This window comes from Orycteropus afer, unplaced genomic scaffold (genome assembly GCF_000298275.1).
Source record: "Orycteropus afer afer isolate SDZICR_OR568_19922 unplaced genomic scaffold, OryAfe1.0 scaffold00482, whole genome shotgun sequence".
NCBI lineage: Eukaryota > Metazoa > Chordata > Mammalia > Tubulidentata > Orycteropodidae > Orycteropus > Orycteropus afer.
Window position 1 is genome coordinate 1,918,814 of NW_006922069.1, and position 26,295 is coordinate 1,945,108.

Here is a 26,295-nt window from a genome sequence, read left to right on the forward strand (position 1 = left end):
CCTAAGAGAAGATGTGGGACAGCTCTCCCCAAAGCTTTATAACTTCCCAGGATCCCTAGAGCCCTGTTAATGCTATTGCCCACTTTCTTTTTTTTCTTGAACGTAACTGAATTTCTTAGCTCAGTTTCATTTTTGAAAGTGACTGTAGCTATATAAAACTATAGTTACAGGAAAATGCAATCTGTTGATCTCTTCATAGTAGAGTTTATATATCATTTATACTTCACTTCTCTGTGGGTAGAAAAGCTTTTTTCATGGTTTATTTAGTGGGAAGTCATTTTGATCAGCAAGATGAGTAATACTTTACAGCTGTTTGCAATTACTGCCTCTGCTCTGCCAGAAGTTTTGACTATTACACAAACTGAAATACCAAATGAGATGACGCAAGATGGGGAGAAGAGAAATGCATATTTGATACGTCCATTCATGTCATGAGAAATTATCCACCACCTTTTTTCCAATTCTGTGTTCCTAAACTCAAAGTCACATTTCAAGTGTGGAACATTCCAGAGATTTTTATCCATGAAATGATGTGCAACCCCTGAGCCCTAGGTTTTGTAAGACCACTGGGAAGTCATCATGGTCTAAATTCCACAAAGACAGGAAGCCAGTTTGGCTAGGAAAAAGTATACACAAACTTTCTTAATAAAGGCCTTAATCAGCATATCCATCTCTTCCAAACACCCTCTGTGATACCACAATGATTAAGGATTTCAATTAGTAGGAGAGTGAAAAGACTTATTTCTTCCCCTTTCATTCAACATAAACTTGATTTAGCAAATCTGTGCAATGGGGGAATTTAGGAACCCATTGAAAGCTGTCAGTGAGATTAATGAATAACTAATTTATGGAGCATATGAGTGAGGAGATAGAGAAAGACAGATCTATGTTCAAATTCTGACTCTCTCACTTACTAGCTATGTGACTTTGGGCAAATTGCTTGATGGATAATAATAATAATAATAGTACAATTTACCTAATAGGATTATTGAGAGAATTAAATGAAATTATTTAAGTGCTTAACACAGTGCTCAGCATAAAGTCCTTCAATACTGGTAGCAATAACGTTATTAGAGATGATTCTTCATGGTTTTAAGTTTCCAGAGCTCATGTTCCTTATTTACCTCCTTCCCAACCCTGATAGCTGTTAACCATAACCCTCCCCTCTACATGCACACACTCAGGTTAGGGAGCAAGCCCAGGTACAAAAGCCTTGGGATTTATTTTAATTGGTTTTGATTGAGTCAAATGACTGTTCCTGATTGGCTAAGGCTGGGTCACCTGCTCAACTCTGGTGACAGAGGAAGAAGCAGCTCACTTAACTGACCCACATGGGCAGAGCTCAGAAAAATCATCCAAGAAATCATGGAGGTTGCATCAGGGAAAAAAAAAAAAAAAAAAGATTCTGGATGACAAAACATCCAACTTTCTGCTATAGGCATTTCTCTTCCCTAGGCAATTGACCAGAGGGTACGTGGGGTAAACTGGTCCATATGGTTTATTGAAAAACCCATGACTCTTCAAACTGAAAACCATTTATAAAACTCAACTAAATCCGAATGCTAGCACTCCAGTGAAAGAGTAATGCAATGTTTTATGAATACATATTAATAATTAATAACTTCTCTTAGGGATACCCTGCTCTTCGCTTAGCAGATCTTAGATGATAGATGAGCAATTGATCAAAAGGTCAAAGAGTCACAGCCATTCTTGTGATGTAAGAAGCACTGGAGAATGGCTGTGAATATCCCAGGAATTTTCTGTAGGTATCAATAAAGCAAGATTTTGGTTTCCAAACACTGACCTGAGTTCTAGTTTGACGAACTTGGTATTTTCCATTCACATTTACCTTCCAGTATTTTCAAATGGAGGTTAATGCAAGGAGAAGACTCCAAGGATAAAGATAGGAGAGTTTTTTTTTTTTTTTTTTTTTTTTAACCACACTTTTTGTGATACACATGTAATACAAACATAGGAATGAAAAGAACATTATAAATGAAAGCTTTATATAACATATGAGGCTGCAGAAATAATATGTAAAAAGACAAAGAGCTGCATTCAGATTTTTTTTTTTTTTTTCTGAATTCCCTGGGACATCTCTATATATACATGTCAGAATTCAGAAAAAAATTAGATCCAATCACAACCAACATGACTATCTGTTACATGCCACACATTGTGCACAGTGCTTCCCGAAGTATCATTTAATTTAATCCTCATGAAGATTCTAGGAGATAGGTAAGATTCTCTCCCTTTTAAAGATGAAGTAATTGAGGTTAAAAAAAAAATCAAGATCACAGAACTGCTCAGTTGTGGAGTTGGAGTCTGTACCTGTCTTCTAATTCCAAGTCCAACTCTTTCTACTATACTCCTCTCTTTCCAGGAAATGTCTGTTCATTCAGCTGCCTTTTCCCCCCTTCAACTATTACAGATAAAAAGTTTTATTATTTTTTTTCTGAATGACACAAGTATGGTCTTGTTTAACCAGAGCAAAAATTCTGAGCACGGATGTTTTCCCAGAAACGTAAGCCATGAAGGCATTTTAGAATCTGGAAGATGTCAACTTCCAACTTTGGACTTAATGACCAATATTTACCACTCAGTACCAAGTGTTTTGACTACAGCCCAGTGCTCCATGACTATAAATTAGGGATTAAGACAGAAGGAACTTGGAAAAAGCCTTGGCTTTGAGACAGTCACATGGATCTAGGTTTGAAGACAAGTGTAAATAATGACAGCTGACATAATTTTGGATAAGTGACTCAGACTCACTGAGTCTCATCTGAGGAATGAAAATAAATAATATCTATTATATAGTATTGGTGTGAAAATTAATTAAGATAATACATCTAAAGCACTTAGCAAAAGACTGGTAATGTCATAAATGGTACTGTGTCATAAATGATAGTAATTTTTATTGTTGTTGTGTTGTTGTTATTTGCCGTTGAGTCGGCCCAGTAATTTTTATTAGTAATACTAATAGTATTAAGATTATTAGTGTTCTTTAAGATTGATCAGAGGTAAATCCCTTTTATTGGAGAAGAGAAATGTATCAATTTTAGTGTATAGAAATATAATGTGTTAAGTCAATGAATTCATGGGAGGCATTGGGTGCAATAGGCAAGACACTGAGGAGACAGTAGTGTGTTTGCTTCATTGCAATCACAAGACTGAGGTGAGTCAACAGCAGAGCTGGTCTCCAAAATGGAGCTGCCAGATAGGTGGAGTGGTGCTGGTGGAGAACGTCCTCCTGGCAATGAGTCATAATCAGAAAAGCCTTTTGCAAATGCAGTAAACAGACATGAAGAGTAGAGAAACATGATCTTTTTAGATCCAATTTAGGGCAAGGACTGGAGAGGAATTTGATTTGTGCAATGAATAAGGATGAAATTATATGGGGATAGTCTTGAATGAGTTCAATAGAAAGAATTTACTAAGCCTATAAACTCGTTCAGTCAATTCACACTCAAAGTGACCCAACCCTACAAGGCAGACTAAAACTACCTCACAAGGTTCCTAAGGCTAAATTCTGCCACATCTTTCCCTTGCACATTGGCTGTAGATTTGAACCATCGACTTTTCATTTAGGAGACAAACACTTAACCACTGGGCCAGAAGGTCTCAGTAACCTCAGGAATTTCTGAGGTCATGGTAAAAGCAAGCCAGATGTTTGTGAGTCCCTATGGCTTCTCCTGTGTGGCCATTGCTCACAACCACCACTGACTCAAATCAGGAAGCCTGATTTGAGAAGGCTTTAATTTATAAGAGCCCTTATTGTCCTTGTTGTCACCAAGAAAATCAAACCCACCTAAGGGATTAGGATAGGCAAAAGGAGGAGCCAATGATTTGCCTTAGTGTCTGGGCTCCTTTGTCAGCCTTTCTTCCATTTAATAATAACCCTTTATGCAAGGAACACACAACCTGCTTATGTGGGATAATGGGATTCCAGGGTTGGGTAGAATTTTTACTACTTATCTGAGAATAAAGTCTTGTTGCCTTTACATTATGCTATCCCAGGGAGCATAGTGGCTAAGGCACTTGACTGCTAACCAGAAGGCTGGCGGTTCAAACCCACCAGCCACTCCTCAGAAGGAAGGTTGGGCAATCTACTTCCGTAGTGATACCACCTCAGAAACCCAAGGAGGGGTCGTTATGAGTTGGGTCCGACTCGACGGCACATAACAAAAACAACAACAACATCCCAGGGAGACAGAAAACTCTAAGGAGAAATAGTGCTTGGTACAAAACAGTATACACTAAGGGGTAAGGAGGAGAAAGAAAGCAAAGTTAGTGGAACTTTGATTTTAGGCTTGATTATTTCAGGTGTAGAAGAGCTGGCATCATTGATTAGATTGGGTATAGTGGTGCATGTAGATGTTTCCTAAAAGTGCCCTACATGGCTAGAGGGGTACTGGGCCAGGAGAAACTACCAGAAACAGGACAGTTTTCCATGCAGGACATGAAACAATCTTTGCAAGCATGGGTCAGTGTGAGCAGGGACTAAAGACCCCTTCATCATGACCTGAGCGATGGTCTCTGGAATTCTGAGAGACTGTGGAGCCCTGTGGGGCTTTAGGTTACTGAGATGCTTCACCTGCTGCAGAACACATTGCTTCACAATTCTTTTATGCCATTTCTTCTTATTAATCTGGGGCTGGAAGTCAGAGGACTTGGGTCAATGCTGTGGAGTCTAGGATAATTATCTAAGCTCTTTAAGCTTCTATTTCCTCACCTATAAAAGGAAGATAAGGCAGCTTTTCATACTCCTGTGTTGGGATTCAGTAAGAATTTTCATATGAAAACATTTAGTATAGTAATTCAGCTGTTTGGAAAATATTAATTAGTTACCATTAGGAGATGGCATTGCATGACATTAAACCAAAAACCAAACCAGTTGCCACTAAGTGGATTCTAAGTCATGGCGACCCCATGTGTGTCAGAGTAGAATTGTGCTCCATAGGATTTTCAATGGCTGAGTTTTTGGAAGCAGATCATCAGGACTTTTTTCTGGGTGGGCTCAAATCACCAATCTTTTGGTTAGTAGTTGAGCACTTAACTGCTTCCACCATCATTGTACCAACATAAGGAGCTTAGATTTTGGAGTCAGAGACACTTGGTTTAAAATCTTGGATATTCTATCAGTAACTCGTTACTTCAGGCAAGTTATCTAAGATCTCTGATCCTGTACCCCTCTCTTTCAAATGAAAGTAATAATACCTATTTTCCAATGTTGCAGTATGAAAAATTGAGATAATACAAGTAATTGTTATTGTTATAGTTGATTCCACAGCCAGTTACTGAGCTTCTAGCACATGCCAGAGTGCTTGAAATTCAAAGAATAAAATACAGTTTCTGACTTCAAGAAATTTACCATCTAATGGAAGAGATGAGATTGTACAAAAAGTAAATAGAATAAGGTTTGGAAGTGCTAACAGAAGTCAGTAAAGAGCGTGTCAGGAAGGTAGAAGAGGTTACATTTCACCACTGCCTTTGGCTACAAGTGGTAGTTCTCCAGGTAGAAGAAGGAAGAGCAGTGGGAGGACAGGTCCACGTAGCAGCAGGCCTCACTGGGCAGCCAGGAGGAGCTCAACTAGTTGGGACACAGAATAGAAATTAGCCAATAACAAAAACATGAGTATTGTATGAGACTACTATTGTAATGTCAAGAAAAGGTTTTCATACAAAAAGAAATGTCCTTTAATGAATGGTTACTAGAGGTGGGAGGGGAAGGGAAGGTAAACCACTAGCTGGAGGGTAGACACATTAACTTGAGTGAAGGGGAAGGCAATATACATTAAGGGGAAGTCAGCACAAAATGATCAAGGAAATGAAGATACTAGGAGGAGTACATGAGTTAATGGCAACTGAGGTTAATATTAATTCATATACAATCCTGCAATAACAGTAATAGCAATAGTCAACAACCTACAAGTGGACACATAGACACACAAGCTGTACACATGTGGGAAGGAGAATGGGACTATACTCATGAATATAGATAGGTTTGACAGAGGTTATTTCTACCTATGTAATTACATATGTTGCAAAAATATCCATGAATATAGTAGGGCTTATAGATGACAAAGTTATGAAAACTCCTTAGCCATATCCAAAAGCCCCGAGGAAGTGAGTTGCTGGGCATGGGGATTCAGGACCATAATCTTGGGAGATATTAAGGTCAATTGGCACAACATAGTCCACAAAGACAATGTATTACATCCTACTTTGGTGGGTAACAACTGGGGTCTTAAAAGCTTGTAAACAACTATCTAAGGTATAACTATTGGTCTCTCCCCATCTGGAGCAAAGAAGAGTGAAAAAAAATCAAAGATGCGTAGAAATAATTAGTACAAAGTACTAATGGACCACGTAAACCTCAGTCGCCACAACCCTGAGATGAGAAGACCTATATGGTGCCTAGTTACGACTATTGACTGCTCTGAAAGGATCACATTAGAATGTCTGGACAGAGTGGGAGAAAAATATGGAATAAAACTAAAAATCTTAAAACAAAAGACCAGGCTTATTGGTTGGATAGAGACTGGTGGAACCCCTGAGACTATGCCTTTGGTCACCCTTTGGACCTGGAATTGAACTCACTCCTGTAGCTTAATTTTCAGACAAATAATAGATAGGTCTACAAGATGAACAATAACAGTCACTCAAATCATAATAAAACTTTTTTTTTTTTTTAAGAACTGGGGGGAAAAGGCCTTTGCTGAAAATATAAAATGGAAGAAAGAAAGAAACATGCTTCGGGACTAGATGGCATCCATCTGCTAACAAATTTGAACTTTAACTGCAGTTTTTCTCTTAATGCAATCTCTTTCTGGTGTTCTCTGGTCAGTTGGTTTGCAAAATGAGAACTTCGTGTACATCAACTGAATTTTCCCAGTGGAGGAATTTTCCAGATTTCTAAAGAATGGAAGTTTGCTCACAAAGTGACAGGTATCTCCCATATTGTTAATATCCCTGACACAGAAATACAAAAGGGATAACAACATCCAGAATCTTCTGTGCAGGCTGTTTATAGAAAAAAGCCAGAGAGATTATAGGGGTCTTATTGTTAGCCCAGGATCATACTCCAATTCATTCATTCACTCATCCTGCAAACATTTCCTGGTCCTCTTGTAGGACTCAATCACTGCTCAGGCTGCCGGGTGGGGCTGACATGCCCCTTCCCCCAGATGCTGAGTTGCTTCATAATCACCAAGCAGTGGCACCTCACACTGTCCCATTAGAGAGGCGTGCTCAGCCTGCTTGTTGGGCATGTTGATGCAAGCTTGGGAAGGAAAACATAATTCACTTTTGCCAGTGACAGAAATGTTAACACTTACTTGAAATAGCTGATAATCTGACACAGGAGAGTTAAAGGATTACTGTATTTCATTTGGCTAATAAGAAAAGCTGTTTAAAAGCTATATTAAAAAGACTTAATGTATGGTGACTGAGCATTGCTTTAATGTATTCCGTGTCATCTACTATTAGAATGCTTTTCCCCCTTTTTATTATGTTATCATAGATTTCTTCTTCTTTTCTCTGGAAAGAGATAATAGAAACCAACATCCCTCCATAGAGGATTTTCAAAAAAAAAAACATTCATCTGACAATATTTACTGAGTACCTACTGTGTGCCTGGTGCTATGTTATACACTAAGGACCCAAGGAAAAAAGAGACATGGTTCCTGACCTCTGAACAGTGCATATTTGAAGAAAGAGTTAATTGGAGAAGACAGCAGACAGATTTAAAAGACATTATGTTTGAGATTTAGTTGGTATATGAAATCATCTTATTCAACTCTCATTTACTACATGAGAAAATTGAAGCTTAGGTAGTTAAATGATTTGCTGAGGATACTTTGTGGGAAATCCAGATCTTTGCTTCTCATTTTGATTCTTGAATACTATTTTCTGCTGCCTTGTCTTCCCTGTGGGCTGAGGACGAGTGCTCTGTAAGCTTGCCCATGGTTTGTAAGGGCTATGACTGTGACCAGGTATGCCATGGTTTACCATATTGAAAGAGTTAACACATATGACTGAGCTTTGTAAGCATATGGTGTAGTTTAGACTGAGGGGTCATTACTGGTCCTGTGAAGGGTCAGCCTGTGACTTCTTAAGAAAGGCCCTTAGCTGTGTTAAGTATGGCCAGAACTTGAGATAGATAATCTGACCTCTCAGGGCCAATCTGCCTTCCTCCCCCACCCACCCATATCTGCCAGTCTGGGGCCAAGATGGCACTGTCTTTGCATAGATTCTTCCTGCTAAAAAGGCTTCTAAGGTCATGCAAGACTTTATTGGTTACAACATCACTGTAAACTTGGTAGGGGTGGAGACATCAGAACTGGTGCAATGAGGCACAGATTTAGCCAGAAGGACTATGCAGAAACCTAGTCACCTAATTTCTCAGCCTTTCTTCCTCACTGGATTCTCATCCTGTATCCCATCGTTTGTGCAGTCACTGATTCAACAGGAGTTATAAAATAACTTTTGCAGATGATGGTGTGGCATCTTAATGAGAAGCCTTCCTCACTGCAGTTAATAGAAAATGAAACTTCACTCATTTAGAATATGAATAATCACCTCTGAATTACAGAATATTAAAGCATAGGGTAGCTAGGTCATGCAAATGCGTAATGTGCTGGCCTGCTAACTGAAAGTTTGGAGGTTAGCGAGCACCCAGAGGCACCTCAGGTGAGAGGCCTGGAGATCTACTTCTGAAAAATCAGCCATAAAGAACTGTGGGAGCTCTGGTAGCATAGGGCCTAAGGCACATGACTGCTAACCAGAAGGCTGGGGGTTTAAACCCACCAGTCACTCCTTGGAAGGAAGATTGGGCAATCTACCTCCATAGTGATACAACCTCGGAAACCCAAGGAGGGGTAGCTATGAGTCAGTTCTGACTCGATGGCAAATCACAACAACAACAACAACAACTGTGGGATACAGTTCTACTCTTGCATGTGTGGAGCAACCATGAGTTGGAGTCAACTCAATGGCAACTGTAAAACATGTTGTTGTTGTTGTTATGTGCCGTCGAGTCGAACCTGACTCATAGCGATCCCTCCTTGAGTTTCTGAGGCAGTATCACTACAGAAGTAGATTTCCCAACCTTCCTTCTGAGGAGTGGCTGGTGGGTTTGAACCGCCAGCCTTCTGGTTAGCAGTCAAATGCTTTTAGCCACTATGCTACCAGAGAGCATAGATATATTTTAAGTAAGGAAACTAACTGTGAAGTCCAATGAGGTAGACACCATGCCTGTTTTGTTTATCACTGCAGTCCTAGCCCTAACACAATTCCTGACTAAGTGAGTGTTGCCTACTTGTCAAATGAATGGAACAATTAGTCATTGAATAGTAATGAGACAGTTATTTTTACTTACAGATGAAGCTAATCAAGGCTGCCTACATAATTTGCTGGGCTTTGAGCAAAATGAAAACTTGGGACTCCTGTTCAAAAAGCAGAAAGAAAGGTGTCGTAATAGGTACAATATAAAGCTTTTGTTCTTTCTTCCATAGTTTCCCTCAATTTGTCATGGTGATTTTTATTTGCTATTTAATGTCACTGTAAGTAAAAGAAAAAAAAAAGCATTTAAATTATTAGCATGAATTTATTTTATTGTTCTCCTTTATTTTGTAAAATGTCTGCTTTAAATGCAATGTAAGACCATGTATTCAATTTGAAGAATCACTGAAATTACACAATTTGTATTTTGTAGCTTGTATATGCATATAGTCACAGCCCTAAGAACTCACTACTAAGTTTTCTCCCCTTGAAGTAGGTACAGTTCTTGGGGAGGAATGAATATGCCACCATGAGGGAGTGTTGTGGATACAGAGCACTTGCCCTCAGCCCACAGGGAAAATGAGTCTACATGAAATAGTGCTCCAGCATCAAAACGGGAAGCGAAAGATCACACAAAATCAATTAATCTTTTTTTATCTCACCTCTTGATATGCACACATTTTATTAACACTCTACCTTTGACTCACTGGTGAGTAGGGAAGGACCGAAAACAAAAGGAGCTGGGGGTTGCTCTTATTTCCCTTTTGTCCTGTGTTATCATTTTCAGCCCAAGTGATTGGCTAATCCAGGGAAGTAAGAAAAGATATGATAGGGTTTCCTGGTTATTTATATTTCTTAGAATGTCATAACTCTCTGGGTTCAAAACAAGATCTGGTTCAAAGGGAAAGCATGGTCTCTGGGGCAGTTAGTGCCCCTGCTTATTCAGCTGTAGAAGGAACACACTTACCTCCTGTCTGGATAAATTCCCATGCATCAGGGGTCCACTGAACTCTGTGATCATGAGAAATCACAAATGCTATATGCACATGGGGCAGCATGGAAGGCAAGATACATATATTATGTGTATTTCCTCAACTCATGCATGTGCTTCCTTGTGTCATTAGACTTGAGTTACAAAGTGTAAGTTCAAAATAACATTATTAAGAATTTCAAAATGGTGACCCAGAGCATTAATCACACATGAAGGATATAGTGACTCAAGTTAATGGCCATTGTCACCTGGTAGAATTCTGATCCAGCCCACTCTAATATAGAGCAGGAGCTCATTTGCAATTAGCAGGTACTGTTGCTGAAGCCTCTAAGAATAATATGTTGTTATTGTTATGTACCATCAAGTTATCTCTGACTCATAGTGACCCCTCCTTGGGTTTCTGAGGGAGTATCACTATGGAAGTAGATGGCCCATCTTCCTTCTGAGGAGTAGCTGGTGGGTTTGAACTACCAACCTTCTGGTTAGCAGTCAAGTGCCTTAGGCACTACACCACAGAGCTCCCATGAATAATATAGCTTAAGCAATAATGTTTCTTCAACAAGATTTTATTGACTGCCTGTAATGGACCAAGAAAACTGGTGGTTCAAACCCACGAGCCACTCCTCAGAAGGAAGGTTGGGCAATCTACTTCTGCAGTGATACTGCCTCAGAAACCCAAGGAGGGGTTGCTATGAGTTGGGTCCAACTCGACGGTTCATAACAACAATATAATGAGCCAAGGAGCACTGGTGGTAGAGTGGTTAAAGCATTGACTGCTAACTAAGATGTTGAAGGTTCGAACTGATCAGCCACACCATGGGGGAAAGATGAGGCAGTCTGCATTCTTCAAGATTTACAGCCTTGGAAACCTTATGGAGCAGTTTTACTCTGACCTATAAAATCACTGTCTATGAGTTGGAATCAACTCAATGGCAGTGGCTATGGTAAGCCAGAATTTTGTCTTCTCCAGGCTTATTTTCTATATACAGTGACCCTTGAACAATCCAGAGGTTAGATGCACAAGACCCACAAGCAGTCAAAAATTTACATACAACTTTTGACTTCCCCAAAACTTTACTAGTAGTCTACTGTTGATGGGAAGACTTACTGATAACATAAACAGCTGATTAACACAGTTCTTGCTGTACAATTATTAGATTTTCTCACGAAGACACAAACATATATAACAGGTAAGCTTATTCGCTGTACAGCATGATGGATATTTATTATTTATTAAGTGGAAACGGTTCATCATAAAGGCCTTCATTCTCATTGTGTTCATATTTAGTGGGTTAAGGAGGAGGAGGAAGAGGAAAGGGTGGTTGTACTGTCTCAGGGGTCACAGAGGCAGAAGAGGTGGAGGCGGTGGAAGGGGAGGCAAGAGAGGCAGGCACACTTGGTGTAATTTTATGGAAACACATTATAATTTCTGCCTGACTTTTTTGCTTTTTCATTTCTCTAAAAATGTTTCTATATACTACCAGTCCTTCTTCATTTGCTTTAGTTTCAGTGCACGTATCATAGAAGGGTCCATGTCGTAAAAGATGTCAAAAGCAGTCTTGAGTAACTGAAATCCTTCTGCCAGATGGTCAAATGTCAATTTTTTTTTTTTCTGACACTGCTTCTTCTACATTTTTTCCCTCATCATCTAGCACTGGTTCAGAAGCACTCATCTCCATCAAGCCGTCTTCTGTTAATTCTTCTGGTGTAGTGTCTATGAGCTCATGAATTTCCCCAAGATCCATATCTTGAAAAAAAAATCCACCTATAAGTGGATCTGCACACTTCAAATCTGTGTTGTTCAAGGGTCAACTGTACAGGAAATCCTAGCGTTACAAACATCCGAGTTAAGTACTATCTGTAGTTAAGATCCAAGCTTATAAAGTCTATTATATTAAAATTTGGGGTACATACAATGGTTCCTAATAACAAATGGATGCTACTTTGGGATACACATTGAAACATTATAATTATTGTATTATTATATAAAAGATGTTTTAATGTATCTGGAAGTGTGTCTTTAATGTTTTGGGTTTTTTTTTAAATTCATAGAAAGATATTGTGTACTATTCCTAAGACAAATATTTGACTAACTGCCTTTAGGTATAAACCATACCCAACTCTTTTGACTTGCATACAAATCTGACTTAAAGACAGATTTAGGAACAGAACTCGTTCATAATCCAGGGACTGCCTATGAATTTATTTTATTTTGTTCATTGCATGTTAAAAAGGTAAATTGTGAGCATCTCAACTGTAATTATTGTAAATTCCAAATGAGTAGAGTCTAGATGAATGATATTTCACTACTTAGTAAAGAACTCCCTAATGGTGGACTCTTGGATTTGGAAAATCTCTATGGTGACAGAATTTACTTTTGAGACAACAACCTTAAAGGAGAAAATAGAACTATTAAGATCAAAGTCAGAAATATTCTAATGAAAGCTCTTACAAATGCCTTCATACTAAAAAACTAAACCATAAAAAAAACACTAAATATAGTCAACCAATAACTTTTTTTTTTTCTCTGAAATTAGTAGTAATACATGGTATATTTATTTCTATTTACCTTAATTTAGCTTGAATGAAACTTCAGGATCTCTGATCTCTACTATTTCAATAGGAGAGCTATCCTTTTCTATTTATTTTATTTTTGCTTCTTTAATGGTAATATGCAGGCTAGCAAGCATTTTTATATGTCTTTCTGTGATTCTCATTCTCTAGCCTCTGGTCCAATGCCTTTCTGGCTGGGACTTCTCTTCTTTGGCTGCCTGAGTTGGAAAAAGCATTGAAGTGTCCCTTTGGTGCTGTGCTGAGAAGGTATGCAGGACTCTTCTCTTCCTGCATGGTGCTTTGCTTAGGCTCCTGCTGTGACCAAACAACAAACAAACAAAACAGGTACCTTCAAGTCAATCCCAGTTCATAGAGACCCCATGTGTACAGGGTAGAATTGCACTCCATAGGATTTTCAAGCTGTGAATTTTCCCAAGCATATTGCCAGGTCTTTCTTCAGAAGTGCCTCTGGATGGGTTTTAAACTGCCAACCTTTTGGCGAGCATTCAAGTGCTTAACCATTTGCAGCACCCAGGGACTACTCCGTTGCTGCCAGCCCCTCCTAAACACATTGCTGCTCCCTCCTTGGAGAGAGGTGCAGTTCTAAGGCTTCCTTCATCTTCCCTTATCTTTCCCAAGGCTGCAGTGCAAAATCTTCTCCCTTTTCTCTGCCATCTGTTTTACCTCCCTTTTCTATTCCCAAACCCCAGTTCTCTCTTTTAAAAATTACTCCCAACACGACAGGCTTGCCATTGATGTATCTTGGAATCAAGTTGCTGAAAAGGTTTAGAGAAATAAATTTGTGTACAGTAGACTTTTTCTTAAGGGGAATTTTCAATTACTGGGATTGCTGTGTATTTCTTCTTTGCATGGAAAGAATGGAACTGGATTAAGCAAACTAAGGCTTAAATTTCAAAATTTCAACTCTGCCCCTTTAGCAGTGATATGACTGACTTTGGGAAAATGTACATAACCTTTCTGAGCCTTGGCTTTCTCAACTCCCACAAAATGAAGGTAAGAGTTTCTCCCTTGCAAGCACTATGACATGTTGGATTCAAACGGCAGATTGCAAAATGCATAAACAATATGCTGACACTTATATAAAAGTGTGTGTGTGATTTGTGTGTGTGTGTGTGTGTGTAGTGTGTATTTAGAGAGAAGAGTATGGAAGAATTTTCAACAAAATTTGGCTAATTTTGGGAGACCTGATTTTTTCCTTTCATCTTCCTATATTTTTTGAACTTTTTTTTTCTAATTGCTGCATTCAAACTAACTCACTCACTGTCATCGAGTCAGATCTGACTCATAGTGACCCTTGGGTTTCTGAGGCAGTATCACCATCAAAGTAGATTGCCCCATCTTTCCTCTGAGGAGTGGCTGGTGGGTTTGAACCGCCAGGCTTCTGGTTAGCAGGCATTAGAAAAATGTTTCAACTTTTATTTGAATGATTTTGTGGTCTTTAAAAAAAAGTAAACACACACATATGTGTTAGTGTATATGCATATGGATGTATATGTGTGTGGGTGTATCTTGATCAAAATAGCTACAATTTGGTAAATTTCTGTTAACTGCTAGACATTAGGCTATGTTCTTTATGCCCATCATTTAATTTAATCCTAAAAACATTGCAAAAAGCTGCTGTTACTCTTATCCTAGTATGTATCATGCATCATCATTCACAGCAAAAAAAAAAAAAAAGCAGCAGTAGCACTGCCGTTGAGTTGATTCCAACTCACAGAGACTCTATAGAACAGAGTAGAACTGCCCCATAGAGTTCCCAAGGCTGTATAATCTTTACAGAAGCAGACTGCCTCATCTTTCTCCCACAGAGTGGCTGATGGGTTCAAACTGCTGATCTTTTGATTAGCAGCCAAATGCTTTAACCACTGCACTACCAGAGTTCCTTTCATTCATAGTAAGTACCTGGGAATGCTCATGTGCCTTCTTTCTTTAATGCTATACGGTTGCTTGAGATTTTTCTTCTTTTATTCATCTTACCAGATTCAGAAACAATGACTGATCTGTTTTTAGTGCTTTGGGACATTGAATATTCCATTAAACATTTTTTGAGGTGATAAAGATTTCCAGGCAAATATTTCAAATTTTTTTTTTTTAAAAAAAGGCTGCTCTACTTTAATATACATTTCAACCCTGATTTATCTCTCTCTACAGATTTAATTAGCTTTCTATTTTTTTCTAATGACTACTCTAGCTTGCTTTGTAACAAGGACAAAAAATGAGATTTTCTTAAAACTGATGCATGTTATCAATTGTTTTATTTTGGTATATAAATATTAACTAGGCTGTTTCCTATTTAAAAGAAATGTTGCAGTGGTAAGTACTTAAAACATGGCTGTATAGATTGGAAACACAGAAATAATCTACTTCTAAGATGTGTCTTTTGCACTCTTACAAGCATTAATTAATTAATAATAATTAATCTCCACTTTAGACTCCACAGATCAATAATTATTCACGGTTGTGACCCATCAGCAGCTAGTAAGTGATCTGTGCAATTTTCAGGTCACTTTTGTAGTTCAAGATTTTTCGTTCTATCACATGGAAATCTTTTTCTGCCAAGCATAAGTGAATGCTTCTCAGGTGTGCTTCACAGGGGAGGGGCAGTTCCAAGAAGGACTGTCTTAGGCTGGGTTCTATAGAAGAGTAATCCCACTGAAGCATACATAAAATATATATAAAGAGAGATTTATTTCAAAGGTATGACTCATGCAGCTATAGAGGCTGGTAAGTTCCAAATCTGTGAGTCAGGCATCAAGCTGGAATTTTCTCCTGACTCATATGGTTGCAGGGTTTGACAAACCCAAAAGCAGAATATTAGATGAAAAGCTGCTGGCTTGTAGGGCTACAGGAACCAGTGAATCCCCAAATCTGCCAGTCAGGTGGTAGACTGTTGATTCATCTCCCAAGAACCAGAAGTCAAGGGATGATGAGTTGGATGCAGGATCAAGAGAGAACAAACATTGCCAGAAACCTATATATATATATTGGATGAAGGCCACAGCCCCCAAGGAAACTCCCCTTTAAACTGATTGCCTGCTCACATAAGATCCCAAGATGGAGGATGATTACATAATATCTGCCAAACCACTGAGAATCATGGCCTAGCCAAATTGACACATAACCTTAACCATCCTGGTCCACTTCAACTTATTACCTGTATATATCTGCTTAAACCATACATAATCTCTAAATAATTTAAAGTAATATTTGAACCTAACATGATACTACTAACATGTATACAACTGCAAGTACACAATTCCCATTTACAGTTTATAATAAATAATGGAATAAAGGTGGGAATAAAATAAAGATATTTGCTATACATATGCACACACATACATGTATAATAAAACAAGGAAGAAATACTCATAACAATGATAATCCTAGTTTCTGGAGCTGGTCACATGGTCAAACTGATATTTAGAACTACCTTCTTCTGCCACCCATTCTGTGCTTTTTCTTTGCCTTCAGCAAACACTTCTGCGAGTTATCGGATGACTGGTGGGATGACTCAAATCTTCATTTTTGAATGGCCTGAGCTATTAGTAGTCATGTCAAAATTGTTGTTGTAGTTTTCCATTGACTTTAACCACAGGGTGTAGTAGTACTGAGAGACACCCTAAAGGATATCTTCTATATTCTATACATACTCTTTCTTACCTCTATTAAATAATGTCAACCTGATTTTCCCTGGGTAATCTGGATCAATCATACCACCAAATATGGTAACCCCTTTCTTTTCCTGTTGATCCATAAGCATGAGTAACCCAAGATGGGCAAGTGGCATTCTTAACTTCCAGTTTAATGAAATGAGTATTGTGTCTCCAGGTGGGAGCATTTCTCCCTTTGAAATTAAGACCTGTAGATCCACAGAGCATAGTCATGAGGACAGGAAGCAAAATATCTTCTAAATGGGTAAGCAGGGGTGACAGTGAGTGATGCCACTCCCATTTTGACCCATTTTTTCTTGGACCCATGAATGCTGTCTATGGGAGAAACAGCACCATATACTGAATGCTGATTTAGAGCATATACAGCCTCCTGGAGAACATTTTCTCACTCCTTCAAGCATTGCCATCTAGCTGGTGCTATAATTGTGTCTTCAGAAGGCTATTCCATCTTTCTATCAAGTCCACTGCTTGATGGATGATTCAGGATGATGGGGAACATGGTAAGATCGACATGTTCCATGAATATGAGCCATTGCTCAGATGGTCTCAGAAAACAAAGTATTATTTTCAAGCCTTAAGAGATAATGTAGTTTGTTCTGTTGGGTTTTGGACTTTTTTGGTGCCCATTACCCCCTCTTTCCCTCCAATTTCTCTCATTTGTAATGAAAATGTCTATCTTGTGCTGGTTCCACCATTGTACTTTTGAGATTGGGCTGTCCTTGTTATATTAATGAAACCAGATAGTCTAGGGTGTGTCTCAAGACAATCCCTTTTGAAACATAAAAGAGATTAAATAAGCAAGAGAGAGAAGTGGAGATGAGGAAGAGAGACACCAAGCCACATGGAGATTACCCAGGAACAGAAGCACAGAAGAGACAAGGAGCTTACTCCAGAGCCAACAGAACAAGAAAGATTTCCCCTAGAACAGGCAGCCTAAGTCAGCCTTCCAGCCTCCTAAACTGAGAAATTTCTCTTTGTTAAAGCCACTCATTTGTGGGTGTTCTGTTATAGCAGTACTAGATAATGAAGATAGGCAGAGAGAAGTGGAAAAGGGAGTTTCAACCTTTATGGATGAGAATGTGTATATATTATTATTAAAAAAAAAAAAAAAAGGTAAACCTTTGAAAAAAAGGATTTACAAAGACAGAAAGTGAGTACAGTGTCTCCCAGTAGCTGAGGGCAGCTGAAATACCCTTGGTGACCGCATCAGATGTTATGAGAGGTAAAATTTCCATTGCCGCTGAAGGGCAGAGCAAGCCTAAAATGCCAGTGCAACTTTTGCATTTCTCTGACATGCCTATTTTCAACAACCTGAACACTGAATCACTCTAAAGTTAATGTGTCTTGCTTTAGAAGACAGGGCAGAGAGCCCAAGGGGAGATGTAGCAATTCTTACTGCTGTTGAATTGTTCTGTATTGATTACACATAAAAACTATTTGGCGGCTCTTCTCTTTTCTCGGCCCATATCCATCCTTCAGCCTCATACATCCTCAGATGACCCAGTGGCAAACAAGATGGAAACTCTCTGGGTATTTTAATTAAACTTCGTTGCCATATCCTGGCCCTCAGCCAGGGATGCTACAAAGGAATTCTGACGGCGGGGGGGGGGGGGGGGGGGGGAAGATGGGCTGGATGTTTTCTGCTGCTAAGGATCCTTCCAACTCTGTGGTCTCTCACTCTCTTTAGTGAAATATTAAAGATGCAGACCCAGCCTTTCATAGGTATGTCCTAATTGACAAATGTGTACCACATACACATTTAGGAAAACCTTCTCCCATTATACTAAAGGAAGCTAGTTTGTACATCTGCATGCAAAGAAAAGAACACATATACATCCATGCACACTGAATCTAAAGACCCTGAAATTGGGGCTGGACAAAGAATTTTCACTTCTGTTTGGCAAATGTGAACTCTAATCTCCAAATAAATTCTTGAAAGTGAGGGCCAGCACTGTTTTAGAAGCCAACAGACTGTGTATACATCCACTACAGAGTCCAAACCCAGTTTTTCATCTCAAATTGACCAGTTTTCATTGGCCTTTTCCATTGCTGTCTCATGAAAAACCCAACTCAATCTCCAGAGTGCAGTAGGGCTAGGGAGAAAAGTCATTCATTTGGATGATAAACACAATGTATGACTCTAATAAAGAGCTTTTAATTGAGGAATAACATAGTGAAGTGCCCTAATCTTAAGTGTACAGCTCAATAACGTTTCACATGTGTACATGCTCATGGCTCCCATCCAGTTCGTGATACAGAATATTTCAAGTAACCCAGAAGGCTGCCTCCTATCTTTTCTTGCTCAATAATACTTCCCCAGAGGTAACCGCTATTCTGCCTTCTATCACCATAGATTAGTTTGGCCTGCTGTTGAACTTCTTATAAATGGGGTCATACAGTATATACTCCTATTTTTCTGGCTTCTTTCACTGTACATTATGTTTGTGAGATCCATCCATTTTATTGCTTATAAAAAGTAAACTCAGAAATTATATATTTAGATGTGTATTAGCCTTAAATGGTCATCTTGGGAGGCTGTACACTTCTGCCAAGGATGTAGTAAAGCTCTGGCATGTCTAGAAACCCACTCTGGAATCTTCATGGCCCGTGGACAAGGCAATCAAACACACCGTGGGAGTGTTTTAGAGGCACACTTCATTTTTTCTTGCACTCAAACGGAATCATTCTCTTTTCTTTATTGGATTTGTTTCTAAGTAATTTCTGTGGGCATAAAATTTGTTCTCAGAAGATAATCATGATTAATATGTGCCAAACATGCTCTATATGGATAATCTCATTTAATCCTCACAACACCTGTGGAATATTATTATCCCAAACATGTAAATTCATATACTGAGGCTTAGAGAGGACAAGTAACTTGCCCAAGATTGTGTAGCCAGTAAATCTTAAAGCTGAATTATAACCAAATTCATTCAGATTACAGAGCTGGTGACTTCTGTGGACTCAAGATAAATCTCCAGGAATATTCTGAGTGACTGCAACAACTGGCTAAATGGAAATAAGTAAATGGAATCCAAAGAGGTTACTCATATTACATTTACACTCACTATGAGCAAAAACTTCATCATTGTAAGAGTTGAACATTAGTAGTAGGGTGCAAAGTGGTGAGAAAGGCAGGTTGGATAATACTAGCATATTAGGTAGTGTAAGAGGAGGCTGAATAGGGCAGGAAATACTTGAACAAGGTAGAGGTACTGGCTGTAACTCTTACTAGGTGTTGTGACTTGGCACAAGCATTTCACTTTTCTAGAGTCCCTGGGTGGTACTAATGGTTAATATGCTTAGCTGCTAACTGCAAGGTTGGAAGAAATGCATGGCTTTCTACTTCAGAAACGTCAGCCATTGACAACCCTGAGGAGCACAGTTTTAGTCTGACATCATAGGGTTGCTATGAGTCAGAAGTGACTTGGCAGCAACTGGCAAAAACTTCACTTTTTGAAGTCTTTGATCCTTCATTTACATAGTGGGAATAATAATAATTATTATTAATATTAATAAATATTAATAAAAAATAATAATTTCGCCTCCTAGGGTTTTGTTGGAGTCTCTCTACCTAGTGCACATGTTTAAGCATGGGCTACTAACTGAAAGGTTGGTGGTTCAAAAAGAGGAAGAATGTCCTGGCAATCTCCTGAAAGTCACAACCATGAAAACCTAGGAAGCATGGTTCTACACTGACACATACGGGGTCACCATGAGTTAGAATCAACTCGATGGCAAAAGTTTGTTTTAGGATTTTGTCAGTATTAAACGAGATGATTCATATAAAGCACTAGACACAATACCTGTCGTTAGTTATCAATCATTATTAACTCAGGAACTCTCTTTCATTAATATAAGTGAGTGCCCCCTCTTGAGTAGAACATTTAGAAGAGAACTTTATCAAGGTAACATAACACCAAGGGAGAGTGTTAAACTGGGTTCTTTTTAAGGTTTATGAAAGTGAAAAAAGAATTTCATCGGCCAGCCAATATTGGCCACTCATTTAATCAATTAATTTACTTCTCACAGCCCAAACACAGCCATTAGAAGGTTTACTTGGATGCTTCCCTCTGTCTATATTGATTCCTTTTCAGTGAAAATATTGATAAGCTGTTATAGATCTGGACCTTAAAGTTACTTAATTATTGATTGAAAACAGTTGCTCAGCCTGAGCAGGTGGGTTTCTACTTTGTTTAACAACTAGAAGAAACAAGCAGAATTTCTGCAGGATAAAGCTGGCACCAAAGCCCCTGCCTGAGTCAGCTGACTGTGTCATCGCTAAGCCTTTACTGTAGGAGCTGCAGCATCAATGTCCTGATGCTTGTCCACCTTCATTATGTTTATCAGCAACTGGGAGTCAGTCAGACAAGGCAGTACCACCTTTGGTTTTTAGATCCCACTCTGGGAAAAGCTGAAAAATGAATGTGGAGTTGAAGTCATTTTTCTTGTGTGTTTTACGAGCCATTGCTTACCTCTATTGATGCAGAAGTAATTCAGCAAATGTTTATTGACACTTGAGGTATCATGGAGGACATACAGATTAAATTATATATGTATATATAAAATCCCTGACCTCAAGGAGTTAATTAAATTGTTAGGTATGTGAAGTGAGCTTTTAAGTCATCATAATGAAGGATATAAAGGCTCAGCCAAAATGAGGTGTACCCTCAATAAGGTGGATTGACACAATAGCCACAACAATGGGCTCATACAGCAGTCATGAAGATGGTGCAGGACTCGGAGACATTTTGCTCCATTATACATAAGGTTGCATGGAGTCAACTTAACGGCAAGTAACAATAACAAACAAGGTTGAGATATCATTAAAATACAGTGTTACAGATATTCAAGAGAGGAAAACTTTTATTATTAACTCAAGGGTAATAAAAGGCTTCATGGAAAAGCTTTGCTAATCCATTGAATAGGTGGAAAACATTAAACTAGTTATGCTTGTAATTTGAACAGCTTTCCGTTTGCCAGAAGGCTCATTACTCCTTGGTTCTTCCCAAGCCTATCATACATTAGTCTTACTTGGGTGTTGTGAACTTTCAAATCTGCATCCACCCGCTGGAGTTCATTTCTTTGATGAGCTCATTGCCTAGTGCGAGGAGTGAGGTTGGCTGCAGAGGAGAGATTGATATAATGGTTGTAATTTGGCTATGAGAGAAAGAAATTCCAACTTAACGATGTCTTTAGCAGAACAGACATTTGTCTCCTCTTGGGTAAACAATGATAAGGAGATAAGCAAGCCAGGCCCAGACTTGTCTGTCATTCTTTTTTATTTAGCTACTCCATCATCTTCAACACGTGGCATTTATCTCATGGTTTAATGTGTCTGTTTAAGCCTCCATTATCGTGGCTGCATTCCAGAAAGTAACAAGGATGAATGGAAATGAAGGATTGCAAGGCCTTCCCCTTAAAGTTATTTGCTAGAGATTGCATATGATATTTAGCTTACAGAACATTGGTCAGAACTTAGTCATATGGACACATACCAAGCTAAAAAGAGGCTTAGGAATCTCATCTTTATTCTAGCATCTGTGTGTCTAGCTAAAGAACAGAGATTTTACCAGTAAAGAGGAAGCAGAGAAATGATAAGGGAAGAGATGTAGCTGTCTCTGACAGAGAGCAATTGCAAACACATAAACATCTCATTGTATCTGGCAGAGTGCATTAGTGCTATTAGAGGCATTGTCCAAGAGTTATGAAGGGAAATGTGGATGCTTAGGGAGAATTTCATGGAAGAGGTAGTGGTTTAGTAGGGAAATTGGGAACTGACCATTCTAAGTAGAGGGAGTGGCATTAAATAACCAAAATGATACAGGCATAGAAGTTCACTGTGGGTTTAAGGGAAGACAGGCAGTGCATTGTCACTAATCTCAGAATATATAGAGGGCCAGGGAAGTAGCATAAGATAAGGCTGGAAGAATATATCATAGCCAATTCTCAATCTTGGTTGTCAATTCAGAAATTTAGGCCTTTTTTTTTTTTTTTTTCCACAGATTACAGGGTTTATTAGGGAAGCACCAGGCTACAACTCAAGTTCAGGAAGAACGCTCAGTCTCTCTCCCAGCCCACCGTCCTTCAGCCAAGAGTCTCTCACAGTCTCTTTTCCAGCAGTGCTGGTCCCTCGGTGTCTCACTCAGCAATGCGTGTCTCTTGCATCTCTTTCCCAGCAATGCGTGTCTCAGGAGCCCGTGTCTCTTTCAGCAGCACGTCTAGAAATTTAGGCCTTATATTAGAGATGATGCCATAGAATGCAGCAGAAACTTCTAACTGACTTGTTATTTACACTCACTCATTTTTTAAGTGCATTTTATTGAAATATAATTTATGTACAGTAAATACACAAACTAAAGTGACATGGGTCAATGTTTTTTTTCACAGTGTTCTCTCTCCACCCCTCCCACCCTGGTAACCAACAAAGAAAGTTCCCTTCCATATATAAACCTTTCCTTAACTTTTTACAATAATGAACTAATACTATATTTGTCCTTCTGCAATTGACTTGTTTAATTCAGCATAATATCCTGCAAGTTCTTCCATGTTATGCATTGTTTTGCAGATTCTACATTATTCTTTAGGGCTGCTTAGTATTCCATTTTGTGTATGTATCACAGTTTGGTTATCCATTCTTCTGTTGATGTGTATGTAGGTTGTTTCCATCTTTTTGCTATTGTAAATACTGCTGTGATGAACATGGGTGTGCATATATCTGTTCTTGTCCTGGCTCTCACTTCTTTAGGATATATACCTAGTCATGGAATTGCTAGGTCAAATGGTATTTCTAATTCCAGCTTTTTAAGGAATTGCCATACTGTTTTCCACAGTGGTTGCATCATTTTACAGTCCCACCAGCAGTGTATGAGAGTCCCAATCTCTCCACATCCTAGTCAGTATTTTTTATTTTCTGTCTTGTTGAACTTTGCCATTAGTGCTGGGGCAAGATGGTATCTCATTGTTGTTTTGATTTGCATCTCTCTGATGGCTAATGATCATGAAAATTTCTTTATGTATGTGCTGGCTTCCTGAATATCCTCTTTGGTGAAGTGTCCATTCATGTCTTCTGACCATTTACAAATTGGATTGTTAATCTTTGTGGTGTTGAAGTGTTACAGTTTTCCATAAATTTTAGAGATAAGTCCCTTGTCAGATATGTAATTATTGACAAGTATGAATTTGTTGCTGTCATTTTGTTATGTGATTCTTGTGGTGTTGATGTCTTCGTCCCATATAATTTTCTGTGCTGAGCTCGTTTTGTTTATGAACTGTGTTATCACTTGCTTTGTTGCTATTGTTTTAGTATTTGCTAAATATTTGTACTGGTCATTTTTTTAATTTTGATGTGAGTGTTTATCATTTTTCTTTGAGGTTACCCTGTGATTTATGATTTCTTCCCAAGTTTACAGCAGTCCATTCTATCTTGTAGTTGTCTTGAAGTCCTTACCATTTAGAAGTTCTGTAACTACCCAGTTTTTTCCCTCTTTTTGGTTTGTAGTTGCCTTCATTTGTCAATTGATGTCTCAGATTCCCTGTTTATAGTCTTGTAGGCTTATTTACTTTGGATACTTCTATAACTGGGTTGGTTTCTGGGTTATGTCATCATGTGTGTTAATGGTTAGTTGATTGCTGTTGTTTGTTCTCTGTCTGAAGGACTCCCTTTAGCATTTCTTGTAAGATCAGTCTGGTTTTAACAAATTCCCTTAATTTCTGCATATCTGAAAATGTCCTAATTGCATCATCATATTAGAGTGACAATTTTGCTGGGTATATAATTTTTTGTTGGTGCGGTGTAGTAAATTACCTGGTATGGATTTTCTAGTCTTTGTAAACTCCATGGTGGAATTTGCTGTGAGCAAGTGAGGAGCTCCTGATTGTAAATGTTATCCACCTGGGGTATTTCTGTTGGCAGTGGCACAAAGCAATGTTCTGGGAAGTTCGCTCTCTCTCAGGTGCTTAGAAATCTGATGTTATGATTGGCTAGTTTGGCCACTCTGCAAGGCTCAAAAGGAAGCCTCCTAGAGGCAGATGTGTCTCTCTGTCTACTGGCTGAGAAAGATGTGCTGCTGAGAGAAACACACTCCCTAGAGAAATGCGCTCCTGAGAGAAATGTGCTCCTGAGAGACACTCACTCCCGAGAGACATGCACTGCTGGGAAAGAGATGCGAAAGACATGCATTGCTGAGAGAGACACCAAGAGACATACACTGCTGGGAGAGAAATTGTGAGAGACTGTTGGCTGAGAGACAGCGAGCTGAGAGAGACTGAGCATTTTTCCTGAATTTGAATTGTAGCCTGGTGCTTCCCTAATAAATGCCATAATCTGTGAGTTCTGTGTGGCCACTGCAGTGAATTATCGAACCCAGCAGAAAGATGGTGAGTGCTACAGGAGGAATAGTTGGTGTCAGGGTTGGTGAAAGGGCTGGAGGGAGACATCATGTCTGGCCTCGCAGGACTAGGCCTTGGGCTACTGATGGTGATTCTGTCTTCCTCTTGTGGGGTTAGAAGGGGTCAGAAGATGTGACTTCCCTGCTCCTTTGGCAGTTGGAAATTATTTTCTTTCAGAGTTTTATATATACCATACAATTGCCTTCTCGCCTGCACTGTTTCTTCCAGGAAATCCAAGCTTAGTCTTATTGGTTGCCCCTTGTAGGTAACTTTTCATTTTTCCCATTCTGCTTTCAGGATCCTTTCTTTGTCTTTCGTTTTGGTGAGTTTGATGATGATATGTTTTGGTGATTTTCTTTTGGGGTCTATCCTGTTTGGAGTTCATTGGACTTCTTGAATGAACGTATTCTCATCTTTCATCTTACCAGGAAAATTCTCTTCGAACAAATTTTCAGCAATTTTTTTCTGTGGTTTTCTTTTTCTCTTCCTGTTCTGGAATTCCAATTACATGTAGGTTATTCCTTTTGTTGGTATCCCACATGAGCCTTAGGCTTTCTTCATTTTGTTTTGATCTTTTTTCTGATTGTTCCTTTTCCAAAAAAGTATTGAGGTATTTACCTTCAGTCTCACTAATTCTGTCTTCCTTTGATTCAATTCTATTCCTTTGCCTGTTCAATGTGTTACTGCTTCCGAAAATTTGGTATTAATCTTCTGGATTTCTGTCTGTAGATTTTGTGTCATTTCTAATTTTTCATTTATTTTGTCATTTTGATCTTGTATTGTCTTTCAAAATTTTCCTAGGGTTTTCTCTGTATTTTCCCCAGTTTTGCCAGTGTTTTCCTCAATCTGTCTCTCAATTCATTGAAAGTACCTAAATATAATTCTTTTGAATTCCTTGTCAGGAATTCCAATGCTGCTTCTTCCTAAGAGATGTGTTTTGGGTCTGTATCCTTGTCCCTTGTTTCTCCTGCTTTATCTTCCTTCTTTGTGTGGACAGTGATGCTCTGTTTTCTCCAAGGCATTGTGGCATTTTTGTGTTTATATTTAATCAGTGATTGCATGTTGGAGTGATTTGCCCAAGATTTTTGTTTTCTTTGTGTTTTATCTACATAGGGTATTGTGCTCCTCTTTACGCTAGTTGGCAGCACTTATACACTCACCACTTGTCTCATTTCCTGTTGTCTGCCTCCCATATGTCCCTTGGCTATCCTTGGCAAATGGAGCCTATTCTTAGGTCCCTGGAATCTAAATGAGAATGCTGTCACTTTAAAATCCAAAATGGTCATTGCTTGTAAACATTCAAAATGGCTGCACCCTCCAGACAGCTGAAAGTCCAAACACCTAGTCACCAGCTAGTCATCCTAGTCACCAGGGTCACCAGTGCAG